Below are 13905 nucleotides of genomic sequence, written 5' to 3' on the forward strand. Positions count from 1 at the left end.
GCATTGCAGTGCGAGATTGGTTTCAGGGCCAAGAGAGGATAAAGCTGTTGCCGTCTGTTCCACGATCACCGTACATCAACCAGATAGAGAATATGTGGGCAGAGGTAACAAGGTCATTGACATGTGGACCTACATATGCAAAGGACCTTTGGACGAATATAGAAAACGTATGGTGGAAAGTAAACCATCACGCTACACTGTCGAGGACTTAATGAAATCAATGCCCCTACGCCTACGAGAAATCTTACGTAATGATCGTGGGTGGGTTGGTTATTAAAAGTATACTCGTCCACAAAACCCATGTGGATAATTATCTGATAGTCGGTCAAGCTTTGCTTCGTCGCAGCTGTTTAGATACAAGTCCATTTACTCTCAGTCTCCTCCTTACAATTCGTGCAATGCAAGGTAATTGAAAAATCTCATCCACTCGACGCCAACTGAGGAATTGACTGGTGCATGTGTTGTTTAACACACAGTAGTTGTCACCCACACTGGAATCAATGACTGTGTGTGTGTGTGTGTGTGTGTGTGTGTTTTCGTGTTCACGCACAATCTGAATCAATGCTATTAACATTAGAGAGACAACCAACAATAAATATTGCATCAAATATGACTGTGAAGTATTTTAATGCGATTGGAAGTTACAAACTGAATTTTTACCCAACCCACGACCTTCATATTAGGTTACGTTAAGTAAGATGTATTAACTCCATAGTATCGTTAGCAGAGACACTGCGCTCTTGTTGTCGAGGCTCGCGACAAGTGCAGCGATTAGCAGTGCCCAATGCCGCCGCGATCTGTTTATGTTGGCTGAGCGTGGACACTGCAGCAGACGCTTCGCCATAAACAGAAAGAAATCACCTTGGCTCTGACTGCAGTGAGCGGATATCACTGCCTGCGTGTTCTTATAGTAGATATCTACTCACGGGTGCCATGGAGCAATTGCAACGGGTATCATGTCATCAGTCATCAGAATATTAACCAGTGATGAAATGTCCACTCTATTTGAATCACAAGAAAATAAGAACATTCTCACAAAGGAATGTGAGGTGATATCAAAATTTATCCAACATACAAAAATAAACTGCAGGGCTTTCATGTATGCAGTAGTAACACACAAGGAAATATTATGTCTTGGAAGCGTATATTTCATTTTCTCTTCTCAAAGTAACGCCCTTGTTTCAGTATGAAGTGAGAAAAAAACACGAAAAACTTAATTTCCTGAGAAGCATATCAGTCATTTCCTCTTCTCATATCATAACTTTTGTTTTAGTATGAAGTAAAAAAATAAACAGGTTAAGGTTGTGGAGCATAATATGACACCTCAGTAAGTCTATTAGGCGCTACTGGAAACGCAAAAAGCAGGGAGCTGTCCATTCTTTTGCCCAACAGTCTGTCTCCTTTCATGCATTACTCCCGCTAGGAGATTCTTATTTAAGTACTTGTAGGATCCAGTTCTTCGGCAGAACAAGCCTTATGTTATTGTGCTAATTACGGTATGGAGAAAATGCAACAAAGACGAATTCCCCTAAAGCAGTGGGGATATTTGCAAATGTCTGTATTCAGCAATGACTGCCAGCTGCCATAACACATCACAGAATCCATGCGGCAGGCAACACAACTGTGCGTGCACTTCAGACTTCATTCAGTAAGACCTCAGGAGATGGATGGAAACGTCAAATAAACGTCGCTTTCCAAGTCGTACTCAATCCAGAATGAGGTGTTATTAAGGTAGTTGAGCGTTCTAGAAATTACGCTTTTGTAATTCCTATGTGAGTATTCCGATAGTTAAAAGAATCTATTAGCGTGAAACTATCGGGAACTGCATTAATATCAAACTGCAAGAACTTGAGACAATACGTGGACTCTTCTATTCTCTGGGTGACCTATTACTGTTATTTAGGATTCTCTCCGTCCTAGGCGTTATGCAAATGGAACTTCAGAGGCGCTTTCCGCTATTCTTGACAAACATCAGCAACTTGTAATCACTGCGAGTTACAACTGCGTGATGATATGCCTCAGGTTGTCAGTAGTTGTGGTGGTGTTATGCTGTCAAACTGCTTACAGTAACGTTAATGGTGGCACACATAATTGAAAGCTGACTACCTACTAAAGTAAAGATGGTGTTGTGGCGTCGTCGCTTCTCTTTATTTGGCCTCAGCTTGTGTAATCCGATTTAACGAACATAGTACTCCATTCGCGGGCTACTAATGATACAGTATGACTACAGAGATCATCGTGCGGGAATACATTAATTCTGTAATGAATTCCTTAACAATATTATCCTCAGCTATGCAGCTGGAATGACTCATTACACAGGTACTCTGTGTTGCACTTGGTTAAGGGATCAGTTCGCTACAATGCTGTTTCTACTGTTCGTAAATACTAGTATACTTCATAAAAGGTTCAAGTGGCTCTGAGCACTATGGGACTTAACTTCCGAGGTCATCAGTCCACTAGAACTTAGTACTACTTAAACCTAACCAACCTAATGGCATCAGACACCTCCATGCCCGATACAGGATTCGAACCTGCGTCCGTATCGGTCGCACGGTCCCAGACTGTGCGCCTAGAAGAGCTCGGCCACCCCGGCCGGCATACTTGTATACTGACCATTCGTTATTTGACTAAATATGAACTACAATCTGATTCGCATATATATGACATGGGTTAGCGCCGGCACAAAGTAGTGACTAAGGGTTGGATGCCGTTGAAGTCCCGTTACACTGATGGCAAGACAAATGTTCGCAAATCACCTCTATTGCCTCAAAAAAAATTGCATCTTAAATATCGAAGGACCGACGTCCACACTGTCACAGCGCGTTGAAATACAGCTAAGACGGCAGATGAATATTTGTGACCAACTGGGCTTCGAACCTGGACCTCCTGCTTACTAGACAGACATGCTGATCACTGCACAATTTTTTTTTTTTTTTTTTTTTTTTAAGTTTGAGAAGACTTTCAGCACCAGGTAGGCGGAGGCAAAGAGGGCAGGGGTCGAAGATCCGAGGCCTGGCCTCAATGCCTCCCCCATACCTGTCACTGAGCAGCTGCATTATTCCCATGTATTCCATGTTTGCACCCATATATACATTTAAATTGTGGAAAAAAATGAAGTAGTAATTAAGGTAAAATAAATTACTGATTGCCGCCTCCAATGGCGTGCGTTCCTTGTAGAACATAACAGTGAAAAGGGTGACGGAAAAATACATAACAAACATTCATTCAGAAATATATTCACAATTTAAGTTATTTTGCACTGGATGCATATGAGGTCTGTAAGGAAGCCATATATTTTTCCACAAACGAAAAAAATTTCGGAGCCGGAGGTGTTTTGCCAAATTGGAACAGTTCTGATTTTAGAAACAACGTAAAAGAATATTCCTGGATAAAAAAAGTGAAAGAACAGTATTCTGCTTGTAACAAAAAAAAACTGTCCACCGCTTCGTAGTCCACATAAAGCAATAGATAAAAAGAATTTGAAACCATTCCTTATATTTGTTATTCTTCTTCAGCGTAAAATGTTCTTCTGCAATATAAAACATGTACTCTTCTAAGTTCTGTTTGTTACGACGTAAAACACAAACTGTCCCAGAAGCCACGAATAACTGTTATTCTTTGCGGACGGGTAACATTTCCAGTCGGGTTGTAAAGCTTCGGTTATCGGTATATGACTTTCTGCGGTTCTGTTGATAGTGCTAGTTTCTTCCTAGACCATTTCCAAATTCTGATTCTGTTTTCACATAAGAAGATGTGCGCTATAGTTTCTACAAGCCGACATTTGTTGCAGTGTGGAGATGGTCTCAATTTGAATTTCCATAATCGTTCCGCTGAGGGTATGGTTTCGTTTACAACGTCGCACCTTACGGCACTAACTCTAGTTGGTAGAATTTTATTGTTGATATTTTTCCAGACGTTCCTCCAGTTTTTTGTAGGTTAATTTACCGGAATTGGTTTGTGACGACGATGTGTGGCAATATAATCATAGACGGTTCTAGTGTTGGTTTGTGCTGGTGGAAGTCTTATGCAGCTCCAATCGCCATTGTGCTTTCGGACGTAATCTAGGCTGCCATGCTACATTAACAGGAGCGTTCGTTTCCCCAGGATCTAACGAGAGGGACAGAAGTTTCGTGATGCCTGTCTTAGTGGCATGTATTAGTTTAAAAGCACGTCTTTAATTCCATGTCCTCCATTTTACCTCTGCAAAGTCGACGTGTGGAGGGATACTTTGAAGATATTTTGTTTCCACACATACCAAGAGGCTACAGCTAATATTTTATGTGCAGTGACCTGCAGTAACTGTAAGACTGCTGCGACATGAAATATTGTGCTAAGTATGCATGCATTTATAAAGTGAACTTTCTGCAGTCGGTCTGATAATCGCATGTCATGGTCCCTCAACAAGGTTCCGATGACATTAAGTTTCCGCTTCCAATTGTTCGTGGCCATGCGCTTGGGATTCGCCATTAACCTCAAGCACCAGTGCGCACCTGTTGCACTATTGTAAGAACCGAGATGCAGGTTCATTTGGCTACAAGAATGCGTAAGTTCCTCCAGCATGACGGGGCTCCTGCCAATTCTAGTCGTCAGGTGACACATTATCCAAACCTAACATTTCCCGGAAAGTGGATCATTAGATATGGGCACTTTTCTTGGCCTTCAAGGTCCTCGGATCTTATCTCTTTGGATTTTTGTGTGCGGGGATGGTTAAAGGCTAAGTCTACAAATAAAAAGTAAACCCAAGAGCCGATTCGATCGTTCGAGTTATGGATAGCGCAGCCCTCATAAAAGAACGCAAAGACGACCTCAGTAAGGCTACACGTGCTGTTATCAAGAGAAGTAAAATGTGCATTGAAATTGGTTGGTGAATTTTTGAAAATCAGCTTTGAATGTCCTCATTTGCCTTTGCTTTGAGTTTGTTAGCGTTACGTACTAACAGCTGTATGTCTGTACTCAATAAAAAGTGGACGCCATTTATATGGAATTTTTTTCGTCTGTACTACCACCTGCTAAAATATGTACTGTTCCTCCTGAAACACCCTGTATATGGATATATGTGTGGTGTCTGTTCTTTCGGATATGTCCGAAAGAAAATTCTTCATGGCATTCTGCAACGACCTTCGATCTAGTTGCAGGGGCTGATACAGATTTCAGAGCTGCTTGGCTGTCTGAATAAAAGTAGATGCTACGATTTTTGTAGGGTCTACTCTAATTTTCCTCCGTGAACACGCTGACAGAAAAAACCGTGTAATACTGTGGCCATCTTCCCTAAAGAGATTCTAGGCAGTACACCACACCTGGTACTTTCATCTGTTTTCGACCTGTCAGTAAACCACTATATTAAGTCTCCTGCACGGTGTTGTGGTTCGTTTTTCCACTGCTCCCTGCTTCCAACTGTTACGTGGCAAAGTTTATTGAAACAGCTAGAAGTTATTGTGTAGTTAGCCGGCATTTCCCCAGCCATCGCCTTACTGATTTGGGATTCCGTATATTCTAACTATATCCAGTTATTTCCAATTTTTAGCCTTTATGTCCCTGCCGCTGCCTCCATTTTAAGCCACAGGTGTAAGGCGGGCATGTCTAGCAGAATATCCATTCCAAGAGTGGATGTCCTGCTAATTCCATCTGTTTGTGAAAGCAGGCCAGTCTCTGCACTTCGCGAGACTCCCTAGCAGCCACCTTCTGTTCGACTTTGTTCATATTATAGGTCAATAAATTATCATTGGTCTTTTTGCAGGGATGTATATCCAGTACGTACTGGGTTTAGACCCCAGTTTACCCTACAGCAGCTTCTAGTGCTTATAAGATTATCTTTCGCAGTGGAACATATTCTTTATGTGAGGTGTTCATAATAGTTTTCCATCCGGGGCTACCTCTAGATACACTACAACCCTCTCTAAAGTTTTATCGAGAAACATAATTTTTCAGTATGTGTGCTGGACATGCTTCCCCATAAATAATACTACACCAATTTTCGTGGGGCTCGTCTTTAAATACTTTTTCACAATGTTCAGTGCACATAGGTTTAACAGTACTAGCAAATTTTCTAAGTCTTAACTGTGCATAGATCGTCTACTTATTCTTTTTAAGAGTAGTCTCCCACATTCAGCTCATCTATGAGTTCATTCACCACTAGGTTCTTCATCTCTAACCATTTACTCGAAGGTCGTATTACTCGACATCCAGGAAGAGACAGGAGCATCCAGAAAGGGTAGTGCTTTTTCCACCTTCCCAACAAGTTGGTGAAGTGTTACTTCACATGATTTGCTTCGCAAGTATTATGAAAATGTGGCATTTCATAGATAAAATTATCTATTTACAACAACAAAAAATATGTCGGCAGAAAACAAAAACGTGGCATTATGAATTTAGCAATACCTCAAGGTTTTCGCTTTGACACTAAGGGTTATTAAAAGAAGCAAGACGAATTTTGCTAGAGCGTTGTCTTACGATTACCTCATTGAATCTGTATCTGCCTGCTTGTAGCTCTGCCACAAAGCAATTAAAACTCAAGCTTTCGGCGAGGCTCGAAAGGCGAACAGAGGCAGCATGCACCTGACAGGCAAGCACGTTACCTACGAGCTAGCGAATAAGCGCGGTGTCTTACGCTTACTTATTGACTAAGTAAGCGCTATGGCAGATAAACCGCAACATAAGAGGCGACAGTAGTTGTATTTCTCATGTGGAACGACTTTCGTGGACTCAAAAGGATTAATTGATATCCTTATGTACGTCTCAAGTGAAAATCACTCAGTATTAAATTGAAATGACACGATAATATCAAGTGAATTAAGCAGGATAGTTCTGTGCCATCAAGGAAGTAACTCGTCGGTCACAGAGTTGCCAAACATATTCTGCGTTGTTGCCAAGTTTCAGTTATACCGCCAGGGAGGATACCAGCTGATGTGTTCTGTGAGTGACCGCGGAAGTGGCTATAGCTTCGTTTCAAAGTTGCGGGTTTAGGTCTAGAGTGCAATTACTTGTAATAAATGGTTCAAATGGCTCTGAGCACTATGGGACTTAACATCTGTGGTCATCAGTCCCCTAGAACTTAGAACTACTTAAACCTAACTAACCTAAGGACAGCACACACATCCATGCCCGAGGCAGGATTCGAACCTGCGACCGTAGCAGTCGCGCGGTTCCGGACTGAGCGCCTAGAACCGAGAGACCACCACGGCCGGCAATTACTTGTAATACATCGATGCACTGAATGCAAACTAAATGTCATAAATTAATAACTGCGGCAATTATTTGTGTTTTACTGACTTAATCGGACAGAAACCTTGAAAGCGTATTCACCAGACGCGATTCACAGTTTTGGAACTTCTCCAGTGGTTGAGTTGGCAATGTATATTTACTGTACAATATTATTATTGAGATCACTGTCATTGGCACATCCACCAGAAGACAGGCATGGCCTGGCTAATTGTTGTCAGCTTTCCTGACGGATATTCTGCCTTTGTTCGAAACGTGAAGACATAGGGTGAATTCGAACATTCCATATGGCGAAAATTTGATGTTTCTGTTCTTCCAGCTCTAACATTCAAATAACAGTTACAATAAGCGGCAGAAAAGCGCCTGTGAATCAACAGTTAATAATGCAATGATAATTAGTGGAATCTGACTAATTCCATCTATCTTCTGATAATTGTGAAAAACTACTATTTTCATCTTCTCAGCACCACAGTATGAGCTCAAGGGTTTCATAGGATACCTATACATAATTTCGTTGTGATCGTTTTCAGTGACAGTAAGGGAGGAGCAAAACCATCTGACTTGAAACATACTTTTCCAGCGGGATTCGAATCTTTGGCTACAGTTGCAGTAGCGCGTCCAGTGAGGTATCAAGAATGTGAGCAATCACTCATTGCTATAGTATAGGCTAGGGCAGAGAGAAGCAGATTTCCGACAAAGTAAACGATGAGAGACACTGTCAAAAATGGCTCTGAGCACTATGGGACTTAACATCTACGGTCATCAGTCCCCTAGAACTTAGAACTAATTAAACCTAACTAACCTAAGGACAGCACACAACACCCAGCCATCACGAGGCAGAGAAAATCCCTAACCCCGCCGGGAATCGAACCCGGGAACCCGGGCGTGGGAAGCGAGAACGCTACCGCACGACCACGAGATGCGGGCATTTCCACGTCATCTTGGTGAATTTTGCTCATTGTATTTTCGAGTGTGTTCCAGAATTTTTCGACATTTTTGGTGTTTTTATTATTTTCGATGTTGGTGGGGCCATGTGCGTTGATGAGTGTTTATTTTTTACTGGGGCTCTGAATGAGCATAGTCGTAAGTCGATTGTTGACGGGTGTGATTTCTTTGTCAGAATTGATGATAGATCTGTGTTCGAGAAATGCCATGACCAAGATAGGTACGCCTCTCGCTATCTTTTGTTGCATTTTGCTCTTGAAGATGCAATGGTTTCCGTAATGCAAGGTTTCACTGTCAGTTAGTCGTGGTTCTTGAAGAGCAATGATGAGAATTTTTGTCGGTCGATTTATTATGTGTGATTATTTCGTCTTCGTATTTGGATTAATGTATCGAAATTTTGTTATTAAAACAAGAAGTTCTTATGTGTGTGAAATCTTATGGGACTTAACTGCTAAGGTCATCAGTCCCTAAGCTTACACACTACTTAACCTAAATTATCCTAAGGACAAACACACACACACACACACACACACACGCCCGAGGGAGGACTCGAACCTCCGCCGGGACCAGCCGAACAGTCCATGACTGCTGCGCTTCAGACCGCTCGGCTAATCCCGCGCGGAGTGTAGTTTTCAAATGCGTGTTTTCTGCTTGTAGGGAAATACAAGAGATCTTCAATATTCTCTGCTGTGCTAACTTGGCCTCCCCAGAATCCGGAATTCCAAATGCCGCCTGTCGACAGTTTGCACAGTTCATGTTTGCTTGCGTTTCATTGGTTTGGCCTGGGTGATTCCAGGACCGGACAGGACCAGAGGGTGTTGAAGCCTTTGGAGGCAAATGTTTTCAGCCGAGCTCATTGAGCTAACAGACGGTGACCAGAGAAGCGATGATTTTCACTCAGACGTGCGTGGATTTTGGGTTCAACAGATGGAGTAGTCGTTGAGGATTGTGTTAGTATTTGGTTCACCCCAAGTATTTGATTTCCTCGGTACCACCCATATGGGGGAGGGTTTCTCCTATCGGCCCCACGCGATTATTATTATTATTATTATTATTATTATTAATGTCATTAATTCGTCAGCAAATCCGATATGGTGCATCTTCCCACCACTGAAATAGATGTGCGTTGTTCGACTCAGTATTTCCATCACATAAATATGGGTTATAATTACGTTACATTGCTGCTAGTAGACATATTTCTCACTTTTTCTTGGGCAGTCGCTACCTGTTACTCCATCATAGGAATATATGTGCGCAGCGTTGTTGCAATACAGACGTTCAAATTATCCGATTTCTGTAATTTCATTTCGACACCGGATCGTTCTAATCGGATTCAGCCAGTCAGGCTTAATGTGGATATCCGAATACGACTCTCATCATATGATAGATTGGGTAAACCACATTCTTAATCGGACGGTTTTATCTAGATCACTTATTAATGACAGGGCCTGAATTCTTACAATGTGCTTATTACTAATATGTTATTTAAATATAAATATATGAACGAACGAGATAACAGTTTATTTACAGGAGCAGAGCCCCATCCATCATAGCAGAGCATTGCAGTGCGAGATTGGTTTCAGGGCCAAGAGAGGATAAAGCTGTTGCCGTCTGTTCCACGATCACCGTACATCAACCAGATAGAGAACATGTGGGCTGAGGTAACAAGGTCATTGACATGTGGACCTACATATGCAAGCGATCTTTGGTGGAAAGTAAACCATCACGCTACACTGTCGAGGACTTAATGAAATCGCCGGCCGGAGTGGCCGAGCGGTTCTCGGCGCTACAGTCTGGAACGGCGCGACCGTTACGGTTGCAGGTTCGAAACCTGCTTCGGGCATGGATGTGTGTGATGTCCTTAGGTTAGTTAGGTTTAAGTAGTTCTAAGTTCTAGGGGTCTGATGACCTCAGAAGTTAAGTCCCATAGTGCTCAGAGCCATTTGAACCAGCCACTTAATGAAATCAATGCCCCTACGCCTTCGAGAAATCTTACGTAATGATCGTGGGTGGGTTGGTTATTAAAAGTATACTCGTCCACAAAACCCATGTGGATAATTGTCTGATAGTCGGTCAAGCTTTGCTTCGTCGCAGCTGTTTAGATACAAGTCCATTTACTTTCAGTCTCCTCCTTACAATTCGTGCAATGCAAGGTAATTGAAGAATCTCATCCACTCGACGCCAACTGAGGAATTGACTGGTGCATGTGTTGTTCAACACACAGTAGTTGTCACCCACACTGGAATCAATGACTGTGTGTGTGTGTGTGTGTGTGTGTGTGTGTGTGTGTGTTTTCGTGTTCACGCACAATCTGAATCAATGCTATTAACATTAGAGAGACAACCAACAATAAATATTGCTTCAAATATGACTGTAAAGCATTTTAATGCGATGGGAAGTTACAAACTGAATTTTTACCCAACCCACGACCTGCATATTAGGTTACGTTAAGTAAGATGTATTAACTCCATAGTATCGTTAGCAGAGACACTGCGCTCTTGTTGTCGAGGCTCGCGACAAGTGCAGCGATTAGCAGTGCCCAATGCCGCCGAGATCTGTTTATGTTGGCTGAGCGTGGACACTGCAGCAGACGCTTCGCCATAAACAGAAAGAAATCACCTTGGCTCTGACTGCAGTGAGCGGATATCACTGCCTGCGTGTTCTTGTAGTAGATATCTACTCACGGGTGCCATGGAGCAATTGCAACGGGTATCATGTCATCAGTCATCAGATTATTAACCAGTGATGAAATGTCCACTCTATTTGAATCACAAGAAAGTAAGAACATTCTCACAAAGGAATGTGAGGTGATATCAAAATTTATCCAACATACAAAAATAAACTGCAGGGCTTTCATGTATGCAGTAGTAACACACAAGGAAATATTATGTCTTGGAAGCGTATATTTCATTTTCTCTTCTCAAAGTAACGCCCTTGTTTCAGTATGAAGTAAGAAAAAGACACGAAAAACTTAAGTTCCTGAGAAGCATATCAGTCATTTCCTCTTCTCATATCATAACTTTTGTTTTAGTATGAAGTAAAAAAATAAACAGGTTAAGGTTGTGAAGCATAATATGACACCTCAGTAAGTCTATGTATGACACCAGATTCTTATCGTAGGCGCTACTGGAAACGCAAAAAGCAGGGAGCTGTCCATTCTTTTGTCCAACGGTCTGTCTCCTGTTATGCATTACTCCCGCTAGGAGATTCTTATTTAAGGACTTGTGGGCATCAAGTTCTTCAGCAGAACAATGCTTTGTGTTATTGTGCTAATTACGGTATGGAAAAAATGCAACAAAGACGATTTCCTCTAAAGCAGTGGGGATATTTGCAAATGTCTGTATTCAGCAATGACTGCCAGCTGCCACAACACTTCACAGAATCCATGCGGCAGGCAACACAGCTGTGCGTGCACTTCAGACTAGCATGTCGGCCACCCCGGCCGGCATACTTGTATACTGACCATTCGTTATTTGACTAAATATGAACTACAATCTGATTCGCATATATATGACATGGGTTAGCGCCGGCACAAAGCAATGACTAAGGGTTGGGTGCTGTTGAAGTCCCGTTACACTGATGGCAAGGCAAATGTTCGCACATCACCTCTATTGCCTCAAAAAACAATTGCATCTTAAATATTGAAGGACCGATGTCCACACTGTCACAGCGCGTTGAAATACAGCTATGACGGCAGATGAATATTTGTGACCAACTGGGCTTCGAACTGGACCTCCTGCTTACTAGACAGACATGCTGATCACTGCACTATTTTTTTTTTTTTTAAGTTTGAGAAGACTTTCAGCACCAGGTAGGCGGAGGCAAAGAGGGCAGGGGTCGAAGATCCGAGGCCTGGCCTCAATGCCTCCCCCATACCTGTCACTGAGCTGCTGCATTATTCCCATGTATTCCATGTTTGCACCCATATATACCTTTGAATTGTGGAACAACGTTGAAGTAGTAATTGAGGTAAAATAAATTACGGATTTCCGCCTCCAATGGCGTTCGTTCCTTGTAGAACATAACTTATAACAGTGAAAAGGGCGACGGAAAAATACATAACAAACATTCATTCAGAAATATATTCACAATTTAAGTTAATATGCTCTTACCCACAATCCGAGTTGGCGTCTCTCTTGAGTTACAGCTAACCAGTGCGCTCCTATTGTTGTAAGAACCGAGATGCAGTATTTCGGATTTAAAATTTTGTAAATTCGTTGTCAGAACTTATGAGACCAAGCTGCTTAGGTCATCGGTCCCTCAGCTTACACACTACTTAATCTAACTTAAAGTAACTTACGCTATTGACAACACGCACACCCATGCCAGAGGGAGGACTCGAACCTCCGACGGTCGGCACTGTCGGGACGCAGCAGCCAACCTCTTTTCAGCACCTATCTACACACGCTCCTCGTCAGATGCGAATTCCCATCTTTGCCGCATACCACATGCGCGGTTCTTTCGGGAATGTCCGAAAGGAAAGACACTACGAATCCAGGTTCGAACCTGGTCAGGCACAAAATTTTCATCTGACGCCGCTGTTCTATTTTAATGCGCATGACAGCCTGGACATCTGTCCTTCAATCTTTAATTGATTAACAAGGCTGTCTATTTCGATTCGTAGTGTCTGTTTTTTCGGAAATGTCCGAAAGAACAGACAGACACACACACACACACACACACACACATTTATCTTAAGTGCTATTCGGAAAATGTTTGGCAACTCAGTGATAGTGCCGGACTGGAGCTGCATCAACCTATTCATTTCACTAGATATAGTTGTAATTTTCTGAACAATTCCTGTTTAATAAGTGACAGCGACAGTGTCTCTCATCGTTTACTTTGTCGGAAACCTGCTTCTCTCTGCCCTAGCCTATACTATAGCAATGAGTGATTGCTCACATTCTTGATACCTCACTGGGCGTGCTACTGCAACTGTAGCCAAAGATTCAAATGCCGCTGGAAAAGTATGTTTCAAGTCAGATGGTTTTGCTCCTCCCTTACTGTCAATGAAAACGATCACAACGAAATTATGTATAGGTATCCTATGAAACCCTTGACCTCATACTGTGGTGCTGAGAAGATGAAAATAGTAGTTTTTCACAATTATCAGATGATAGATGGAATTAGTCAGATTCCACTAATTATCATTGCATTATTAACTGTTGATTCACAGGCGCTTTTCTGCCGCTTATTGTAACTGTTATTTGAATGTTAGAGCTGGAAGAACAGAAACATCAAATTTTCGCCATATGGAATGTTCGAATTCACCCTAAGTCTTCACGTTTCGAACAAAGGCAGAATATCCGTCAGGAAAGCTGACAACAATTAGCCAGGCCATGCCTGTCTTCTGGTGGATGTGCCAATGACAGTGATCTGAATAACAATATTGTACAGTAAATATACATTGCCAACTCAAATACTGGAGAAGTTCCAAAACTGTGAATCGCGTCTGGTAAATACGCTTTCAAGGTTTCTGTCCGATTAAGTCAGTAAAACACAAATAATTGCCGCAGTTATTAATTTATGACATTTAGTTTGCATTCAGTGCATCGATGTATTACAAGTAATTGCCAGCCGCGGTGCTCTCTCGGTTCTAGGCGCTCAGTCCGGAACCGCGCGACTGCTACGGTCGCAAGTTCGAATCCTGCCTCGGGCATGGATGTGTGTGCCGTCCTTAGGTTAGTTAGGTTTAAGTAGTTCTAAGTTCTAGGGGACTGATGACCACAGATGTTAAGTCCC

The sequence above is a fragment of the Schistocerca americana genome, chromosome 8, assembly GCF_021461395.2.
Source record: "Schistocerca americana isolate TAMUIC-IGC-003095 chromosome 8, iqSchAmer2.1, whole genome shotgun sequence".
Lineage (NCBI taxonomy): Eukaryota > Metazoa > Arthropoda > Insecta > Orthoptera > Acrididae > Schistocerca > Schistocerca americana.